Raw genomic sequence first — 20433 nt, forward strand, 5'->3', positions numbered from 1 at the left:
AGTATTTTCTAATAGTAATGCAACAACGGCATAGCAATGCTAGTGCACTTCAGCCTGCAGAATCAGCCCTACCCCTTATTTCTTGGTTCTGCAGGCATCATTTTCAGAAACCTAATTATTGAACTGCAGCAATTAGTGCTATTTCAGGACTAGAACACAAGTGAAAGCACTATATATTGGGGATATTGCACTGAAAAAGGACATTGACGTCATACAACCTTTGGCGGGTGCTCTCAAACTAGCAACAACCTTTGTGCTACATTTATTACAAGATAACTTTATAAATGTGTTTCCAGTTTGGATCAGAGAGATTTCGAGGATGATTTCCTGACCATGAATCATTATGAATGGCCAGCAATCTATGTCAATGTGTAAATATCACATATAATGCTCAGAAAGGTGGGATTGCTGTGACAATTTTTTCAGACTGTAAAAAATATTCAATTAGCAGATTAGTATTATTATCATAAAAGATACATTCGTCAAGACTTAGAGAGGAGTGCAGGGAATTAGAAGCAACTTTACAATTTTAGAGACTTGATCTTGTTTTCAGAGGATATTTAGATACTAATTTGGTGATCTATTTTATCACGGTAACCATCGGACTGCTTATACTTTCTAGTAAGCAATGGCATAATGTTTGCAGTAACGATCGATGAGTGATTATCATCATGAATAGGGGCTTTAACAGGCTGCTTATTTTGCATGCAAAAATAACTATTTATTAAATCAGGAAGCACTGCTCCATTAAAAACATGGTACATCATTTGTCTTCTGGTCCATTCGTTCTTACAAATACTCTTCTGCAGAGTGTATGACAGAGAGTGAGCCTAAAATTAAAAGGTGACCGAATTACGTGATAAAGTTTTATTTTGAGGATGATACATACAAAATATTTTAATAGAATGACAAGGAATGGAAATTGAGATAAAGGAATAAAAAAAAATCCAATAAGGAAAGGCAGAGATATGTTTCAAGTTTTATTTAAATGTGGCAGCAAAAAACATTCAATGCAATTAGAGGCTGACCATGATGAATCGGATACAGTAATCAGGTTCAACCCCTTCAGAGATTTTTTCTTGGAACTAAGGGCCGGCGGTGAGCTCCTCCAGCCCAGCGGCAGGCCTCTGCCTGCTGACCGGATAACGGAACTGCAGACCGTCAGGCTTTCCGTGGCGGTCATCACACCATGAAAACCCTGGAGGGAACACACCCAGTGACAGGAATCCCCATTCCTGTCACTTGCAGATGCACCCCCTTACGTCCACACACATGCAAACACCCCCCAAACGTTCACACACTTACAAACACCCCCCAACCATACACATCCATTCTAACATCTCCACCTGCTCAGACTTACACACATGCACCCCCACTCACAGGCATCCCAATTCACACACCTACTCACTCGCATCTCAACACCCCCCTCCCCTCCGCATACATGTACACACCCCTCCAACCGCATGCATACATCCAGACACCCCTCCAACCACAGGCATACATCCAGACACCCCCACTTGCTCGCTCACAAACACGCACTCAGACATCCCAGTTCGCACACATACATGTACTCACCACACACATTCACCAAAGACTCCCCACCACCCTTCGGACAATCAACTTACCTTTTCCGGTGGGCTGGTCATTTGGGAGGGAATGGGTCCTGGCGGTTTTGCACCGCCAGCACAACCACACCAGCAAGACCGCGGCAAGCCGTATTACAGCTCATAAAACAGCAGGTGGAGTCTTGGTGGCATGGCGGTGCTGGTGATGCAACCGCCTCTTCAACTCCATCGGCCAGGCTGACGGAGTTGGACTTCTGCCCATAAATCGACGAAAGTCCAAACACAACTCCTAATATGGCGGTCAGGTGACTGCCAGCAGTTGCGGTCTGTTGTCTACAGTGGCTTTGGCGGTCTTTGGAAAAGACCGTTGAAGTCATAATGAGGCCCTTACTCTCAAAAATGGAACTCCAACATCTTCAGTGGGGCAAGGCAGCACAAGGCGAGACAGACATTAGGCCAGCTTCTGGTAAAGCTGTTGGTTTATGACAGGAAAGTTCAGAGCGGAAGAAATTTGAAGTATGAGTCCAGGGAAGGAGCCTTGCTGGCCAGAGACCTTCAGTGCCTTGGCCTAGTCAAGATTTCTTCAGTCACACTTAGTCACTTTTTGTAGCTCAGGTTCCTTCAGGGGGGCAAGGCTACAGGCTGTTGCTGATGAGGGGTCTATGAGACAAATCACCATCTGTGTGAGATCCCACTGCAGAGGATTTGCAATTGTGAAACAGATCCATATGTGATGTACGTGAATATTCAGCCCAGTGACAATCCAGCTTGGTTGTATTGGCTTGGCAGATTTGTCCTATACTCCTTTGGAGTGAAAATGTTTCTAAGCCTTAGGTTTTCAGTGGTGGTAGAAGTCCAGCCAGACACAGCCGAGGGTTCCAGGACCTCAGGAAGAGTACTTGCACCTCAGGACTTACTCCAGCAGAGGCCAAAGCAGTGTCCAGTGCATGTCTCGTTCGAACTGGTTAGCTGGGCAGTTGCAGGAAAAGGCCTCTTGTTGTGTGTTGTGTCCCTGTCGCTTGAATACGAGGCTAGACTTGTGCCTTTTGGAGTGCACTTCTTTGTCCTGGGACACAATGGAGCAGTGTCAGTCTTTTAGGGATCCACTCAGGCCACACACAGCATTTCCAGTCTTCTTCCATTCTTTCTCAGGTCCAGAAAGTGTCACATGAAGAGTACGGTGGATGCCGTATTTATGTTTAGGCACTAGTTTCTGGTTGGGGTGCCTCCTTCCCCCGTAATAACTAATGGGGTTCCCAAATGTATCCTGACCCACTTTTGTAACAGTTCCTTTGTGCCCTACTGTAAACAATTCCCCAGTGCCCCTATCTGCCTAAATAAAAGATGGTGGGTCCCTCCTCCTCTCGTGCAGAACCTGTATGCCCACCCAGAGGTGTGACCAGGGTAAAAAGCAGCCTCTGCTTTGTGGAAACTCCAAACCCATTCTGGGGGCAGCTCCCATCCCCCTAGCATTGGTGCCTTCATGGCCGTGGAAACAAAAGAAAGGGCCTGTCCAGATGTCATCCAATATCTGCCTGTGACACAGGAGGCATCTTTGAAGTAAACTGAGTGCCTGGGCACAGAACACTTGGTCATCCAGTCATTCTTCCAGAGGAACAAAAACACCTCCTGCTCCCAGGCCTTTCTCTGCTCCTGGAACATATCTGAAACCACATTCAGGGCTTGAGCATTCAGACAGTTGAAGCTGGAGGCCAATACAGATTCTCCTATAAAGGCTTTAGGTAGGTAAAAGGAACTTTCTAAAAAGTTATGTTTTCTTAATGTTTATCAAAAATCCAACTTCACCATTAAACTTGGCTTTGTTAAATGTCACCCAGAGGTCTTTCTAGGGCACAGATGCCACCTGATTTTAGGCCAAGTTGTAATGCTTCTTCGCCCACACTTTCTGAAAACGACTGACTAAAAGTAAGCATTATGTATAGTTTACCCTACTCCCAAGGTTCAATCAACTGGGACAAAAAGTATCCTATAGCTGGGAAAAATGAAACTTATGAAGTTGGGCAAAACAACCATGCGGTTGAACATACTCCTACCATCGACACCAGCAAGCCTATCCCAATTCCCGCACTTGCTCAGTTAGATCCATCCAAGTGTTCTGAAAGCCACACCGGGGGTGCAGATAAGGAGCACATGGTGATTGAGATTAACTTAGCCACAGACTTACCAGATCACAGCAAACGCAGAGACCCGCCTCCACTCCAGGCATCCGAAGAGCTCAGGTCACCCCCCGATTTAGATGGGGCAAGAAACATCCCGGGCTTTAACGTAGCAGGAATCCCAAATACGACTGAAAAGGGTATAAAATTTCCCCACGGTACCCCATTTCCAAGAGAGAACCCTGTGGCCGAAGCTCCTCATGACAAAATAGACGGCCTAGATACCATCCTTAGTTGGAATATTGCAGGGTTGGAGAACAAAATGAACAACCCTGAATGGGGCAAATTTATAGACGAACACAAAATATGTCTTTTCCAAGAAACATGGGCACTGGAGCCCAAATATAGAATTGGTTACAAAAGTTACTGGGTCCCAGCAATTAAGGCGAATTCAGGGAGGCCCTCAGGTGGCCTGCTAATATGGCTCAGTTGCTCTTTTAAATGTCGGATTGAAATAATTGACTTGGGCTGCCCTGATTTAATGGGTTTATCAATACCATCTCTTAGAGAGAAATCACTTTTAATAATTAATATCTACAATAGGAGCCTGGGCAGCAAACATGAGTCCGACGCATTGACTATTTTGGACCGTTTTCTTACCTATAAATCACCTTCTCATTTTATTCTTATTGCTGGAGATTTTAATGCCACTTTTGAACCCTACTCGCTGGCCCAGGAACTATATAAAGATGAAGACGCTTATTGGGGCATCCCCCAGCTGGTGTCAAGAAAAAGACCAAAAATCAATAGATTATCACACCAGGTTATGGACATTACACTGGCACATGGCTTGCGGGCTTGCAAAGGTCGTTCCCGTTCGGACCCTAATCTCCACCCTACATTTAGGCGCGGGTTACAGAAGAGCCAGATAGACTATATCTTGCTCGATATCCGCTTGTGGAGCCATATGGTCGACATGAATATTGTAGAACATGAGGAAAGTGACCACGAACCATTGATTTTATCTCTTAGGAATTTACTACCCCTTCCTGAAGTCTCCTGTCCCAAGACCTACGGACAACAGCTCGCACTGACCAACAATAGACGAAATGTTAGATGGGAATCCTTGAACACTGACACAACCACTTTGACAACGGCGTATAGGCAGCTGGCTGATCACATGGTTCATATATCTCAATCTCCAGAAGATAGTGGTGGGCTTATAGCAGCATTTTTTTAACTCTTTAAAAAATCTATTTACCAAAGAGTCGGCGAAAGAACCTAAAAAGAAATGTAATGCAAGATGGTTCAACGCCGCATGCAGAGAAACACAGCACAAATTGCTGAGAGCTTTAAGAGGAGGTCAGATAGATTGTATAAGGGAAGCTAGGAAAGTTTATAAACAGGAACAAGGTAGAGCCTGTAGGAAATGGGACGAATCAAGATGGGTCTCCCTCCTGGAATCTGCTAAAATAAATGACACCTCGAAATTTTGGAAATTGGTGGCTGATGCCAGCGACGAACCTAACTGTTTGCCTGGCGCCTCAATACTCCCTGTAGAGTGGACCGATCATTTTTCCCGATTATATCTTGGGACTACCGGTGTTACCGCCAGGGAACTGACCCACATCATGACTACAGAGACCCCCAAAATTGAATTTACCCTGGCAGAAACTAAGGCTGCGATTGCCTCATTGAAATGGGGAAAGGCCCCCGGCCTTGATAAAATACCAGGTGATCTCTACAAGACTAACCCAGATGTTTGGGCCCCATATTTAAACCTCATCTCTAATGCAATAGCTGCAGGAGCACCTGTCCCGAGCTCTTGGTTGGGAGCAGAGATAGTTCCCATCTTTAAGAAAGGCAACCCCTCTAACCCTGTTAACTACCGCCCAATCTCCTTACTCGACAACTTCCAAAAAATCTTTGCAAAGCAAATTTTGTCCTGTCTAGAGGAATGGATCTTGGAAACCAATGCCATTTCTGATCTACAAGCAGGGTTCAGACCAGCAGTCAGTACCATAGACCAGGCACTAAGATTTCTAACAATAAAATGGAAAACTGTAGAAGTAGGAGGGGGTAACCTTTATGTAGTCTTTATCGATCTTAGAGCCGCGTTTGATCTGGTCCCTAGAAATCAGTTATGGCTGACACTAGCCAATATGGGTGTCCCACATGGCCTTTTGAAACTTATCGCCCGACTACATGAGAATACCTATGCCCAAATTAGGAATGGCAAGAATGGTGATCTTACTGAACCAGTGGCTATTGAGAGAGGAGTCAGACAGGGGTGTGTTTTGGCCCCAACCCTTTTTCTTTTATACATAAATAACTGTATCAAGTATTTAGTAAATTGCACAAATGATTCCCCCAAGCAGGCCGGAACCAAAGTCCCTTGCTTACTCTATGCAGATGACACTATTCTCCTGTCTAAATCATCCATGGGAATACAAAATCTGGTTAACCAGTTCGGTGTATACTGCAGAGACCATGGGCTAGACATAAATCTTAAGAAAACCAAACTCATGATATACAGTGCCAGGAAAAAGAAGCTCAGCGTAAATACAAAGATGGATTCAATTCTCTTGGAGAGAGTAACGGAATATGACTATCTGGGCATCAGACTATCTGACAAGGGCGGTTGGGATCCAGCTATAAGGAAAGGGGCACTAACAATCAGCCAAAGATGTGGAGTAATAGGACGTAAAGCTAGCGCCGCAATAAGCCCCCCTCTGATCCTCATCTCTGAAATATACAAAGCACAAATCCGTGTCGCTGCCCTGTATGGAGCAGAACTTTGGGGATCTCACAGACAAATGGATACTCTTCAAACCAAAGAAAATAACTTTCTCAGACACATATCCAGACTGGGGAAGGGCACACCAATGCTCCCCCTTAGACTGGACTTGGGTCTAAACAGTATCAAAGACATAGCATATCTAAGACCACTCCTGTACTGGATCAGACTATGGAAAACGGATGAACTCGAACCCTACAGGGCAGCAGTTAAAGAACTATTGCCACCCCGTTATGGATGGGAAAAAGTACGGTGGCTTAGGGAGATGAAAGCAGCATGGACTAAACTGAGTCTATCCCATTACTGGGAGAATCCCGAGATGATTCCTGGCAACGCTAAACGCCTGATCAAAGACCATTATTGGGAAAAGATCCATGAGGAATCTCTCGGCTCAAATGGTTCAGGTCGGCTGACAGCAGAGTTCCTGCTGGTCAAGCATGTACCTCTGTCTGAAAGCTTCCTGGACCTCCCTATACCAGCCCGTGCTCGCTCCTTATTACTTCAATTCAGGTACGGAACATTGGCAGTCAACAGCTTCACGGCCGGCTGGTCGACTAATAGCTCTCCATCGGACAAATGTATAAACTGTCACCTATGTAAGGAAACTTCTGAACACGTCCTATTTTTTTGTCCTCTGTACAAATGTCCCCGAGGGAAGTGGATTACCCCTCTGTGCAGAACACTGCTTTCGCCATCTCGCAATAGTGTACTTAGAATATGCAAATATGATACTTCCATACTGATAGTGAGCACTGTTTCTAAATATTTGGCAGCAGCATGGAAAATTCGCAGCAGGATTATTTTAGACCCTAATCCACCAGTCGAAGAGCGGTCTAGCAGCCAGTAAACCAGCATTCTGTCATATTAGCCTGGGACTCTAACTAAAACTGAGACCTATCGAGAATAAAAGATTGTATCCCCGAGTATGTTGTTTAGTGGGTTACCACAACTAAAGTGTTTTACAGCTTACTAACACATATAATTCTACAAATGTTAAGTTGCAACCTATTTGATTAACCTATCCAATAGAACTGACTAATCTAGGGCATCATTTCTCACTGCCCGACTTCTTAACTTTTTTTTAATCTGTGCTATTTTCTGGAGTGTAAATGTCTGATTTTACACAGTGACTCGTTTTACAACAGTTTTTATGTTTTTTAATAATTGATTAGTATTATTTTAGTGTTCAGTATTATGTATAGGGCAAGATTCAGAGACCACCCTGAGTATTTTCCTTTCTTCAATTATTTATGAAATTTTTTTTAGGTAGCTGTACGATCCTTTTTTATTCTTCCTTTTACTATGCACTGGTTTATGGTTTTTATTTCTATGTATGTATGTTTACTTCTAAAAATGGCCTAAATTTGGACCGAATAAACTATTGATTGATTGGCTTTGTTAAATATTAAAAAAGAGTTTTAGAATCATACTTTTAGCTGGTCCCTAACCTAAAATAGCACAATTAATCTTTAATGTTGCTTCCCAGTGTTTCTCAATGGGACAGCAGCCTTCCCACAGTGAAAATAGCTTTTGGTTGACAGTCACTATAAGGATACATTACATTTCTACATGTTCTACTTTTAGATAAAATGCACCCTGCTTTGTAGGCTGCAATGGCTACTTAGGGGTGAGTTATTAATATTTAAAAGGAAAGTTTAGACTTATCGAAAGGGTTTATCTTGCCAGGTCAAGTTGCAGTTTTTAAACTGCTCTAGTCAAGCTACAATAGTAGGCCTGAAGCTAGAGTTGCACTGCCCCTCTAATGGATGACCGGTATATTATTTCAAACACACTTGTATTGCTGCTTGAGCACACAGGGCTAACTCACAGTATTGTTTACGACTCATTTTTCACGGCATGGTGTTTTAACTTCAGGCACTCTTGCACTCTTGCAAGTAAGTCTTTTAGTCACGTTGGTAACAACATGAAGCGGCTTTTGGTTCGGTATCAGAATAGCTGTAAATGTATATCAAGAGGGGAGTTTGGATTTCTCAGTTCTTATCAGACTCACTAGATCCTTATCTTCAACGAGTGGATTGCTCACGATGTCAGTAATGTGATAGTTTTTCATTGGGTCTTGCATGAGATCATGCACAGACACTTGAGATTGAGTTTTCGGTTTGAGCATGACTTGAGATTGTTGGTTTCTTTTCTTTAATCATTTTTCATTAAAGAGCACGTATGTAACTAGCGTGGCACGGTGTAGGGGTTGTGTACAGAAATTCCTCCAGGTGTTGCAGAGTATTTTTTTTTCAGATATTCCTGAAGAAAGGTCAGTCGACCCGAAATGCATTGGGCTTAGTGAAAGTTCATGTCATAAAGCAGTATTAATTTACAATGTACAAAAGAGAAAATTTCATGAGCATCAAAATAATGCATAGTGAAATCAATGAACTGAACGTTTAATATTTGTGCAATCAACAATAAATCACCAAATTCCAAAAGTAGAGAAGTGACGCCGTTTTCAGTTTTCTGAGGATCCATGAAAGTGAACCTTCAGTTTGCAATAAAGTGCATCAGGTAGCTGGTGAGTTGGTCTCCCCACCAGCATGTACAGCAGTTTTCTCGAGTAGTGCAATATGGGAATTTGCACATATCCTAATGGCACACAAGAAGAATGTTATCACAAAAGCTTTGAACTTTTCAAAAGAAAGAGAGTACACTGACAGAACATAGAGAGTAGGAAAAATGAATGTAAAACATGTCCTTACAGTGACAAGGTCCCACTTGTACCCAGGGCAACAAAGTAAAAAGGTTAGTTGGTGGACCTCCTGCTATGGTACAGGAACACAAAATCTGCAAGAAGAGCCTTTACTTGAAGAGTATAGCTGACCAGTTTCTACTGGATCTGCTCTGGACCCTGCTGGTGGCTTCTATTACAGTGAGTCCTGACCCACAAATGTTGTTCCTGAGGTCCTGGACTCTTCACGGGTGTCAGAGTGTACTCTACCTGCCTAATCCTATAACCTGGGACTTACAACCTTTTCAATACTTTTTGCCTGGAGAACCCACAGAAGACCGGGTCTAACTTGCCAGACCGAACCACAGAGGATGCATCTGTGTTGAGCCTGGCTTCAACCGTACCATCCGCTACGTTCTTCTCCACAGTATCAAATCCATTACAGCAGGTCCTGGCACCGACCAGCATCCAATGACGTCGAAACCTCTTTTGTTACAGACTGCAACCTTCCCGCCACTAGAGAAATTCAACATCCAGAAAAGTGTCTAAGTCTCCAAGTAGAAAGCTTCACTCAGGGCTAGCCTTTTGAAATTAACAACTTCCTGTGTATGAAATCTGGATTTTTCCTGCTCAGAGCGTTTCCCGCCTTCATCTACAGCTTCACTGAGACTTTGAACAGTGGCAACCCTTCGGCGTCAACACTATCTTTTGACCCAGCCTGCTGTCTTGCCCCACACATAATTCTACCTCATCAGAAAATTTCTTAGTCCAAAGGTAACTCTTTGACAAGGGGCGACCTGTTCATCAGTCCTCTCCTTGTGCTTCATCGTGGTCAGCCTCACACATTACCTTTGTTGTGGTCTAGCTTGACCGGTTACCCATGGAAAGCACTTTGCGCTTTTTGGTGCTACTCTTATGTAACACCTCAAAAATTTATATTTCTGTTTCTCCTTGTTGGATTTTTGTCACTTTGGGCCAGATGCACAAAGTCCTTTTGCATTTCTTAAACAGACGAATCGCAGTTTTGTCCCATGAAGAAATGCAAAACAGCCTTTTCCTATGTACTAAGGCCTTTAGGGAATCGCAAAATGTGATTTCTACCCTTTAGAAATTGCATTTTGTGATTCCCTAAATAGGAAATGGCAAATAGGGATTTTTCTATTTGTGATTTCTTGGCATATGTGCAAAGCATTTCTTAAATGCAAGAAGAGCTTTTAGGAAATGCAATTGCCCTTGACTTCAAGTCGTTGGTAACCATGTGAAATTCAAAAAAAGCAATTAAAGTGAAATAGAGCACACATATACCCCTTGGGCATATGTATGCTCTAGATGTGCACCAATATTTGTGGGGTGCCTTTCACGGGGCCTTTTGCCCATAGCCATCCTAGGTTTGAATTTCCCAAATATCGACTTCCTAATAGGAAATTGAAATTTGGGAAATGAAAGACCAGCCCATTGTCACAAATGGCATGGCATTCCTTATTTGAGACTTCCTAATAGTGATTCCTATTCCTGCTTAGTTCTCTTAAGCATTAAGGCAATTTAAAGGTAATCTAGATTTATCTAGCTCGGGCAAAGGAAACCACTACAGAATTAGTAAATCACAAGTTAGCATGTGGTGAAATTAAACACATGAGGACAAAAAGTCAAAAGAAAAACAACAAAAAGAATTTGGAAAAATGACATCAGGGGCTATAGGTGACTAACTAAAACTGGAAACTGTAGGTGAAAAGGGAATGTGTTAGCAAATCAGAAGGTCGGTCAAGAGTTTTCTTCTTGGGCCAGGAGAAAAAAAGTTTACGTTTCAGCAAAGCTTTTCAAAAGAATAAGGGTTGAGAAGCCAGTATCTCTCAGAGTACAAGGTGATCCAGAAAGAAAAGAGGACGGAAGCAGACTAACTAATCTCCAATTGGGGTATGATATGTTAAAGTCCATAGTGCAAGCGGATTCACTGATCTATCACTCTACACTCCATACCAATTGGAAGATGTAACTGTCCAATCAAATTCCATCACGCAACATGGAACTGCAACATCAGGAAAGATTCCCATTACCGACACGGGAAAGACATCCATCTTAGCTCATCTGTGCAGGTTGAAACAAATGTATTTAGCCCATTTCCACAGTTCCTCAATGTGCTGGGCTCAAGGTTACTTTCTCAAGCTCACTATGTGTAGAACAATAGGACATCTATATCCAAACTAACATTTCACAGGAACGAAGTCTGAAAAGAATGACAAGCTCCTTTTCTCTTGCTATCATTAATTATAATGCATAACTGCATTTTCAACATTTGCATGTAACAATTAAAACATCACTTTTCAGAACTTCATTGTCGTTTCAGTGAAATCTATTAATTAACATGATAAAGAAGCACATGAAATTTTGGGACTATACCACATCCTTCAAAATGAGTACTCTGCAGTGAATGCACATTAACATAGGCTCAAAGTACACCACTTCACAGTTAATGTATTAGTGTTTCAAATAATGAAATGTGAAGATTGTTACAAATGGATAATTACTGTGGTATCAAAAGTAGCAATAACATCAAGATCAAAGGCTACAAAAAGGGCAGATGTGGAGGCAGATGGGGAGGCAGATGTTTTTCGGTTATTGACCCTACTATTTTGAATCTCCAGCTGAGAATAACCAGACAAGTGATGGATACACTTTCCTTTAGGAAAGGTCTAAAGCCTTGGCTATTCAAACAAACATATTAGATCTAATTTAGATGTCCCGTGACCCTCTGCTAAAATTTTATTCCAGCACCAAGAAACCTTATGGTGAATGTGCTCTTTGAATGCTTTTTTTTTAACATAACACTGTATTTTCTCCTATTACAAGTAAAATTCCATTGAATGGTGATTACCTATGAGACCTGGATTTACTAGTCAGAATTCCATGGGGTTTAATGCAAACATTTACATCTTACTCTGAGGAAGTGGTAAACGTGTGTGAGGAGTCCAGTAAGGGATTGTGGTGAAGAGACTGGGATGGGGATGGTTGGAGGGAGAAGAGAATGGAGGATGTTGCCTGAACTGGAGGGACATTACATTCTAGCCTCCTCCCCGCTTTTGATGTTGCCATACAGAGGCTATGCATTGGAGTCGAGCAGCCCTGCAGCCCTTTCCCAATTTGAATCATACCGGCTGGATTTTTTAGATGATAAAATCGGGTCCAGTGGTCTTGCTTCCAGAAAATCCAGGTGCAGGAACATTGGGCCAAATATAATTGTATAAAGCTGAATTCAACAAAGGGATTTCCACATTGTTCAAATGAAAATCTAGCATTAGATTAGAAATCAACTATGCACAATACACAACCGCACCAAGTATTGGGCGGGTGTAGGGGGGTGCTTTAGCTACAATTATACCAAAAATGAACCAAAAACATTATAAATCCGTGAATCACCACATTCAGATGAATAAAGTTAAATATTGTTACAAAATAAATTTTGCAGAAAATTCTTTTGACAACATTCATGTAGGTCTGATATATCAATTGTTCCTATAGTTCAGCAATTTTACCTATCAGTATGCGGGTAGCTGCTGAGTAGGCTGGGACTTCTTGATGTTTTAATGATTTAAGCAATCCTTTGTGGATTTACGTAAACATTCCACATACCATACTGTGTATCACTGTTCATGACACTGTAGTATGATGCGGATCTGACCTTTGGAGTATCAGCAGAAGTTGGTAAGCCAAAAAAGTTCTCTTTTGAGCTCATCAACAGATCGACCAGCTTTCGGACCAGGATCATATTAAATATAGTAAAGTTTATTGAAAGTAGGACATGTAGAACTGCTACAACTCTCTTGCTCCGATTTGCATTAATAAAGGTACAACTGCCAAATGAAACAAAGTCACCGAATTTTTGGTAGTTGAGATAATGCCATCGCCTTGTAATGAGGAATGAGGTGCTGGTAAGGGGGGGGGCAGAAAACAGATTGTAAATAGCATTTTCCTTGAACTTTGTATGACTCATCAAGCAGTTTAATCTGCAGTTGCAATCTGTTCATTCACTGCTGAAGTACATGAACAGGCAGTCAATATCTCCCGGGGCACTGGTAAACTCTTAGAGGTTGCAGGCCAAGGAGTTTATACCTCAACGAAGACATTTGTTCCAGCTCCAACTCCGATTAATAGTTTTTTGCACAAATTATCTCAAAATGCATCTTTAATAAATCTATTACTTTTTATTGTGGAGTTATTCTTTGAAAGCTGGACAACTGGGTCGGGCAATATCAAAATGCTATCGAAAGTGCGCGAATTTAAAAGACAGTTAAGCTTCAGCTATGTAACAATGGAGATGTACAGTACAAATAATGTTGGTAAACTTGAAACTGTAGACCTTTTGTATTTAAAAGATTGGAACGTGTACTTAATTCGAGAACTAGGAATATAAATGCAAAAATACCCGGTCAAAATATATACACGTATACAAAGAGCATAGATTGCTGTTAAAATAACTGGAATCAATAAACAGATCTAAGTAACTTCAGTTATCCTATGCATGCTGCATCATAAGGTTGATTTAGCACCACCGCCTTTACTGCGAACATCACAAAAGAACAGTGGGGTGTTGGCATGTGCTTCTCTATTACATCTATAAACTAGTGGTTCACTTAGCATCCTCATATATATTTCGCACATATTTAGGTCTGCCGTTAGCCATGACCATTTGATTTTACTAAAATAATATGCTTAACATACTTACTTAAAGGAGCTTTCATCCACCTCTCATTATTCTTTGTTCTGTTGTTGTGTCATTCACATTTTTTTTTCGCCCACTTGAGCATACAATATTGGGCAATGGGTCAGAACACGCATTTCTCTGGTTAAGGTCACAAGATGTACATCCGCACACATGTGGCTCCCTTTTGTGCCAGTTTTGCTTCATGTAAGATGCATTTTAAGTGAGTACAGGGCACATTCCAAAATTATCAGTTCCTATCTCCTTCTAATGCCCTTGTAAATTTCCAAATTTCTTTTGAAATGGACTGCTGCTATCTCAGAGCATGCCATATTGTGTTTCTGGACTCAGTTCCACAAATTGCACTTTGAAAAACGTTGCCCAGGAATAAAACCAGCTTTATGGTGTTTAATTGGCAGCACAATTATAACAATTTTATTTAAACATAGGTGGGTTGGAATTTCAGTTTTTAATATCCAATATTTTATGCTGTGGACCCTCTTTCCATCTTCTTTTTTTTCCTTTCATTCTTACTTGTTTTTCATTCTTTCCTGATTTCCTTTTGTCTTTCATTTTGCTTTTGTTTTTCGTCCTTCTTTTTGGCTTATTTCCTCTTTTACTTCCTTCTTTCCATCTTTATTTTTTGGATTTCCTTTTTTCTTTAATTCTTTTTTTCTTGTTTGCCTACTTCCATTTTTCTTTCCTTCTTTTCGTTTTGTACCTTTTTTCTTTCTTTCAGTCTTTCTCTTTCTTTTTCTTTCTCTTCTGCTTTCTTTCTTTCTTACCTTTTTTCCTTATTTCTTTCCTCCTTTCCTTTCTTTGTTGCCTTCATTACTCTCTCTTTATTTTTTCTTTGTTTGTTTGTTTCTTTATTCTTCTCTCCTTCTTTCTTTGTGCCTCTTTTTTAATTCTTTATTTTTTCCCTTTTCTTCTTTTATATTTGCATTCTTTTCCTTTTCTGTACCTTTTTCTTTATTTGCCTTCTTCCTGGTTCTTTCTTTTTCCTAATTCCCCTTCTTCTTTTCCTGTTTCCTTTTTTATTTCCTTCCTCTATCTGTCACCATCTTTTCATTCTTTCCTTCTTTATTTTCCCCTCCTTTTCTTTTTTGTCTCCTTTGTATTTTCTTTCCTTCTTTCTTTTCTTCTTATTTCTTTGCTTCTGCCTTCTTTCTTCCCTTCTGTCCTTCCGTCCTTCTTCCGAATTGGGGTTATCTTTCCCTTTTTTCTTTCTTTCTTTCTTTCTTTCTTTCTTTCTTTCTTTCTTTCTTTCTTTCTTTCTTTCTTTCTTTCTTTTGCCTTATTGCCTTCTTCTCTCCTTTCTTCATTTTTACCTTCCTTCTCTTTTTGCCTTGCCTCACTCCTTTCCTTTTAGACATCCTTCCTTCCTTTTAGCCCTTCTCTTTCCTTCCCTTTTTTTGCCTTCCCTCCTCCTTTCTCAGTGGTGAGACTAGGAGCCAAAGCAAGACCAACTGCCTTTTTAGGTCTGTGTTAGCAAAGACCTTTTGATTTTATTTGAAATATGTGTAGCATAGTTACTTATAGGAGTTTTCAGCCAGACATCATCCAGTAGTCTGTGATTTTGCCATTCCCATTTTTCTTCCACCCATTCTGTTCTAGCATGCATTAACAGGCAATGTAAGCCCACTTCAGCCATTGACTGACTTTACTGTGAGTTATAGCATGCGGTCCTTTCACAAGGACATCCACAACCAAGTTAGTTCCTTTCTGTGTCAGGTGTACCATGGTAAAATTTACTTTTTTGAAACAAGAAAAACACTTTTGCTTTTAGCCATTTTTTCATATTTATTGAAGAAACAGCTGCTTCCCAAACTATAAGCCTGTGTAAAAGTAATGACAAAACAAAACAAGATTTGCCAAAAGGCTGGTGGCCAACGCCAGACCTACTGGCTTTGGCAATGCTTGTTTTAACTTTATGATTGTATTTATGTAGGGCTTGATACCCATGACCAGGTACTAAATTGCTATTGATGGAAGGCTAGCATGCAACTTGGTACATTGTGGACCGTGAGTGACTCATGGTATGACTATGGACTTTAATTCTCTAAAGGTGCCCTATATATCCATTCAACTCTACAGTATGAAGGTTATTTACATTTTGTGCTGTAGACTGAAATAGGTGCCACCCTAGGACGTACACAGAACTGTTAATGTGTGATTGACATCACTTCTGAAAATGTAAATATACCTCTGTTGCACTAATATGTTCTAAAACCAAACTTTCCATTATTTGAAAGTCACATGTTCAAATAACTTTGATATTCTAGAATGCCAATTGCACTCACAGATGGTACTGCAAGGTGAATTATCATTTAAAGCATTATAAAGGCTGGCAACATTTGATTAACTTAATAAGCATCAAACTGTGTTTTAAAACTCTATTTATGCTAGTTCCTTTGTTTCTTTATTGAATTTTATATGGAGGGTTGTCGATGTATGTTACATATGATGGAGAGTGTTAGAAATGGGGTTTCTGGTTGGCTAGGGTATGCACCTAAGCCAGGCAGAACCCACCTACTCTAGTCTGGGCAAGGGAGTTAAACGTCCAAGAGAACCCCTGCTCACCCCCTTGGTAGCTTGGCACAAGCAGTCAGTCCTATCCCAGAGGCTATGTGTAAAGCGTTTGCACAACACATTCAACACATGTGATGCACTATCCCCACTACAAAGGAAACACAACACCAAGGCCAGATGTAGTATGCGTTTTGCATGCCGTAAACTGCGAAAATCGATGCACATTCCCATTTTGCGAGTTGGTACCGACTCTCAAAATGGGAATGCGACTCGCACCGCGATGCAGAATTGCTCTGTGACCACGAACGTGGTCGCAAAGCAATAAGCAGTTATAACCAGTGTCACACTGGTGGTAACCCATTCACAAAAGGGAAGGGGTCCCCATGGGACCCCTTCCACTTTGTGAATGTCGCTATTAATGTTTTTTCAGAGCAGGCAGTGGTCCAATGGACCTCTGCCTACTCTGAGAAAACGAAACAAAATGGTTTCATGATTTTTTTGTATTGCAACTCGTTTTCCTTTAAGGAAAACGGGCTGCAACACAAAAAAAAACTGCTTTATTTAAAAAGCAGTTACAGACATGGAGGTCTGTTGTCTCCAGCAGGCCACCATCCCTGTGAGTGCAGGGAATTTCAATGGGGTCGCAAAATGCGATTCACCTCATAAATATTAATGAGGTGGGTCTTTGCGACCCCCTTGAGATTCGCAGAAGGTGTCTGAGACACCATTCTGCATATGATTTGGCAAACTGGAAATTGCAAGTCGCACCGACTCGCAATTTCCGATTTGATAAATCGATTTTTACTACATCTGGCCCCAAGTTACTTAAAAATAAACTGTATTGTACACAACATAATTAGACCAGACACAACATGTCAGTAATACCCTGCTCCTCAAGCAGTTGTCAGAACTTTACACAATAGTTACACTGGAGAAACCAGCAGTAGTCACACATAACAAATAGGTTCCTTATTATTCTGCAACGTACGCACTAGTCAGGAATCACATTACTAAAGAAATGTACTTGTCACAGAAATATCATAAATGCCCATACCAGGAATATTAGAAAACATATGGCAAGTCATAAAAAAATATCAACATGTCATGCTGTTGTAAATAAGGCCAGCAACAACAACAACTGTGAGATGAAATGGTTTATTCACAGAACTCCTTACACGCCAACACCGCTCCAACCGACTACAACCGACTAACTCAACATTCCAAGGTAAGCTCCCGGCCGGTCCATTTGTCTGTGCATTTTAAGGAGGACCGGGAGTTACCATTGGTTGACTATTTCCAACTTGGTTTGAGTATTCACATTAGGTTTCTTCCGTTACAACAATGACATTTGTGAACATAAAATAATATTTACAAGAATTTGGGCATGACAGTTCTAGTCATTTTTATATTCATATTGTTGCTTCCTGTCACATACTTATAACATATCTCCCTTCCTTAATGAGGGAATACAAAGTCCTTGTGCCTGGTTGGGCTTCTCCTGGTCCGGGTGTTGCTGCTCCGATGCCGCACATCTATTGGACTAGAGGCCTCACTTCCTACTTCCGAGTTTCCTCCCAGCTTGTTCCCTGTCTCCTGGTGGTACACAATACGGTCCATACTCCAGATTTTACCATCCTCCAATTTGACAACATTCTTGTAGACTTCTCTAATCCTAAGTAGATCAGAAAATTTACTACCCTTATTTTGCGTGCGAACTGGGAGCTTTACCCTGACCCATTGCCCTACCTGCCATGTTCTGTCCTTGGTACTATTTTTGTCATTGTACCATCTCCTGTATTTTTCTTGTTTTTGTCAAACACATTCAGCAGACACTTCCCTTTGCTCACACACTTGCTCCCCTCCTTTCAACCAATTAGGATTCAGCTTGGTTCCAGGATGCCTTCCCTTTAAGGACTGGAATGGTGACAGCCCTGTAACTGTATTAGGAGTGGTGTGGTACGACCATAACATTTGGTTAATTGCTGATTCTCCTGACATGCCTGACGCTCTTGCTCTTTGAATGCACTCTTTAAACATTCCGTTCATTCTCTCGACTAACCCATTGGCCCTGGGATTGTATAAAGCTGTCCTGAAATGTTGAATGCCCCAATTTTTGAGGAATTCCTTCATGGCATCTGAAGTGAATTGCACACCGTTGTCTGTCACCAGTGTGCTGGGAACTCCTTCCCTCATGAATGCTTCTGTTAAAAAGTTAACGGCATCCATTGTTGTTATTTGGTTCACAATTTTGAACATTGTCCAATGTGAATGGTAATCAATTACCCCTGACCCCTGGATGGTTTACCAGTCCTAATATGTCAAGTCCCAGTTTATCCCAAGGTTTCACAGGGACACTCACAGGTGACAGAGGGGTTTTGCGTGTCAGATTAGTTTTTATCACTCATGGCACATGTGATACAATCTCTCACCATACATTCTACCAACCAATCCATTTTTGGAAACCAATAAGTAGCTCGCAATTAATGCTTTGTAAGACTTTGTCCTAGATGTCCCTCGTGCGCTAGCCCCACCAGTTTATCCCACAACTTGCTAGGGGGTTCAAATTCTCTCTCCTCTCATGACCAGCTCATTAGAAATGTGAAGTTCCGATCTGATGTCCCAGTATCCCTTCAGATCTTCCTCCACGTCTTTTAATTTATTTGGCCACCCACTGATAATCTTTTCCTGGAGTAGTTGTAGTATGCAGTCCTTCCTTGTTTCTTCCACCCCTTCCTCCTTAGTGAGACTTGCAAGTTCCAATAATAACACTGGTTCTGGTGTCTGCATTCCCATCTTACAATCCTGCGTTTCCACCTCTTCCGAACTGCTCCTAGTAGATCTGGACAAATAATCGGCTATAGTATTCTTGCTACCTGGAACATATATCACGTCAAAATTGTAACCCTCAAGGCCCATCATCCACTTAGCTATATGTGGAGTGGCACGTTCCCTTCCTTGGGTAGTAAATATGTTGACTAGGGGTTTATGATCAGTTCTGATCGTGAATGGTAAACCCCACAATAAGAACTTAAAGTGAGTTATGGCCCAAAAGCATGCCAGGGTTTCTCTTTCAATAGTGGAATAGCTTCCCTCTGCTCCGAATAATGATCTCAATGCAAAGGCTACAATTCTTTCTTGTCCATTAACACTTTGAGACAATGTTGCCCCAAACCTTGGCCACTAGCATCCGTAGTTACCCACGTTTTTAGTTTAGAATCAAAATTTCCTAAATGTGGAGACTAAACTATGGCTTCCTTGACATTGCTGAATACCAGTTGGCATTCAGTGTTCCATACAAAAGGAACATCTTTTTTTAAAAGCATCCTCATAGGAGCCGTGACCATGGCAACATTTTGTCCAAACTTCGCCATGTATTCAGCTAGTCCTAATAAATGATTTTAGTTCCTGTTTGTTGGTGGGCGCCAATGCTTCCTTTACGGCCTTTACCAAAACATGTTTGGGTTGGACGCCATCCTTCGTGATCTTGTGCCCTAGGTATTCTACCGATTCCACACAAAATTGACACTTCTCTCTCTTAATTGTCATCCCAGCCTGACTCAAGAATTTGAATACCTCCCTTAAAGTATCATTGTGTTCGTCTTTACTGTCACCATAGATCAACACATCGTCCTGGAAACATAATACATGATCAATGTCTTGCAAGATATTTTGCATAATGCGTTGGAACACAGCCGCTGCAGATGCCAGGCCAAATGGCATCCTGCGATACCTGACAGCTCAGAATGTTGTGATGAAAGAAGTGAGAGAACGTGAAGAGGGGTGCAACTCAACTTGGTGGTAAGCCGAGGACAGGTCTCTGACACTAAAGAATCTGGCTGGGCCCATGGTGCTTAACATTTCGTTAATCCTGGGCAAGGGGGACCTCTCCACCCAAATATTGGCGTTCAAGTCTCTCAAGTTCACGCACATACGTATGCCTTTACCCCCAGATTTCCTGGCTACCACGATGGGAGCCAGCCATAAGGAGCTTTCAATCGGTTCAATGACCCCCAACTGTTCCAATTTGTTTAATTCCTGTTTCAAGT

This window comes from Pleurodeles waltl, chromosome 9, assembly GCF_031143425.1.
Source record: "Pleurodeles waltl isolate 20211129_DDA chromosome 9, aPleWal1.hap1.20221129, whole genome shotgun sequence".
Taxonomy (NCBI): Eukaryota; Metazoa; Chordata; class Amphibia; order Caudata; family Salamandridae; genus Pleurodeles; species Pleurodeles waltl.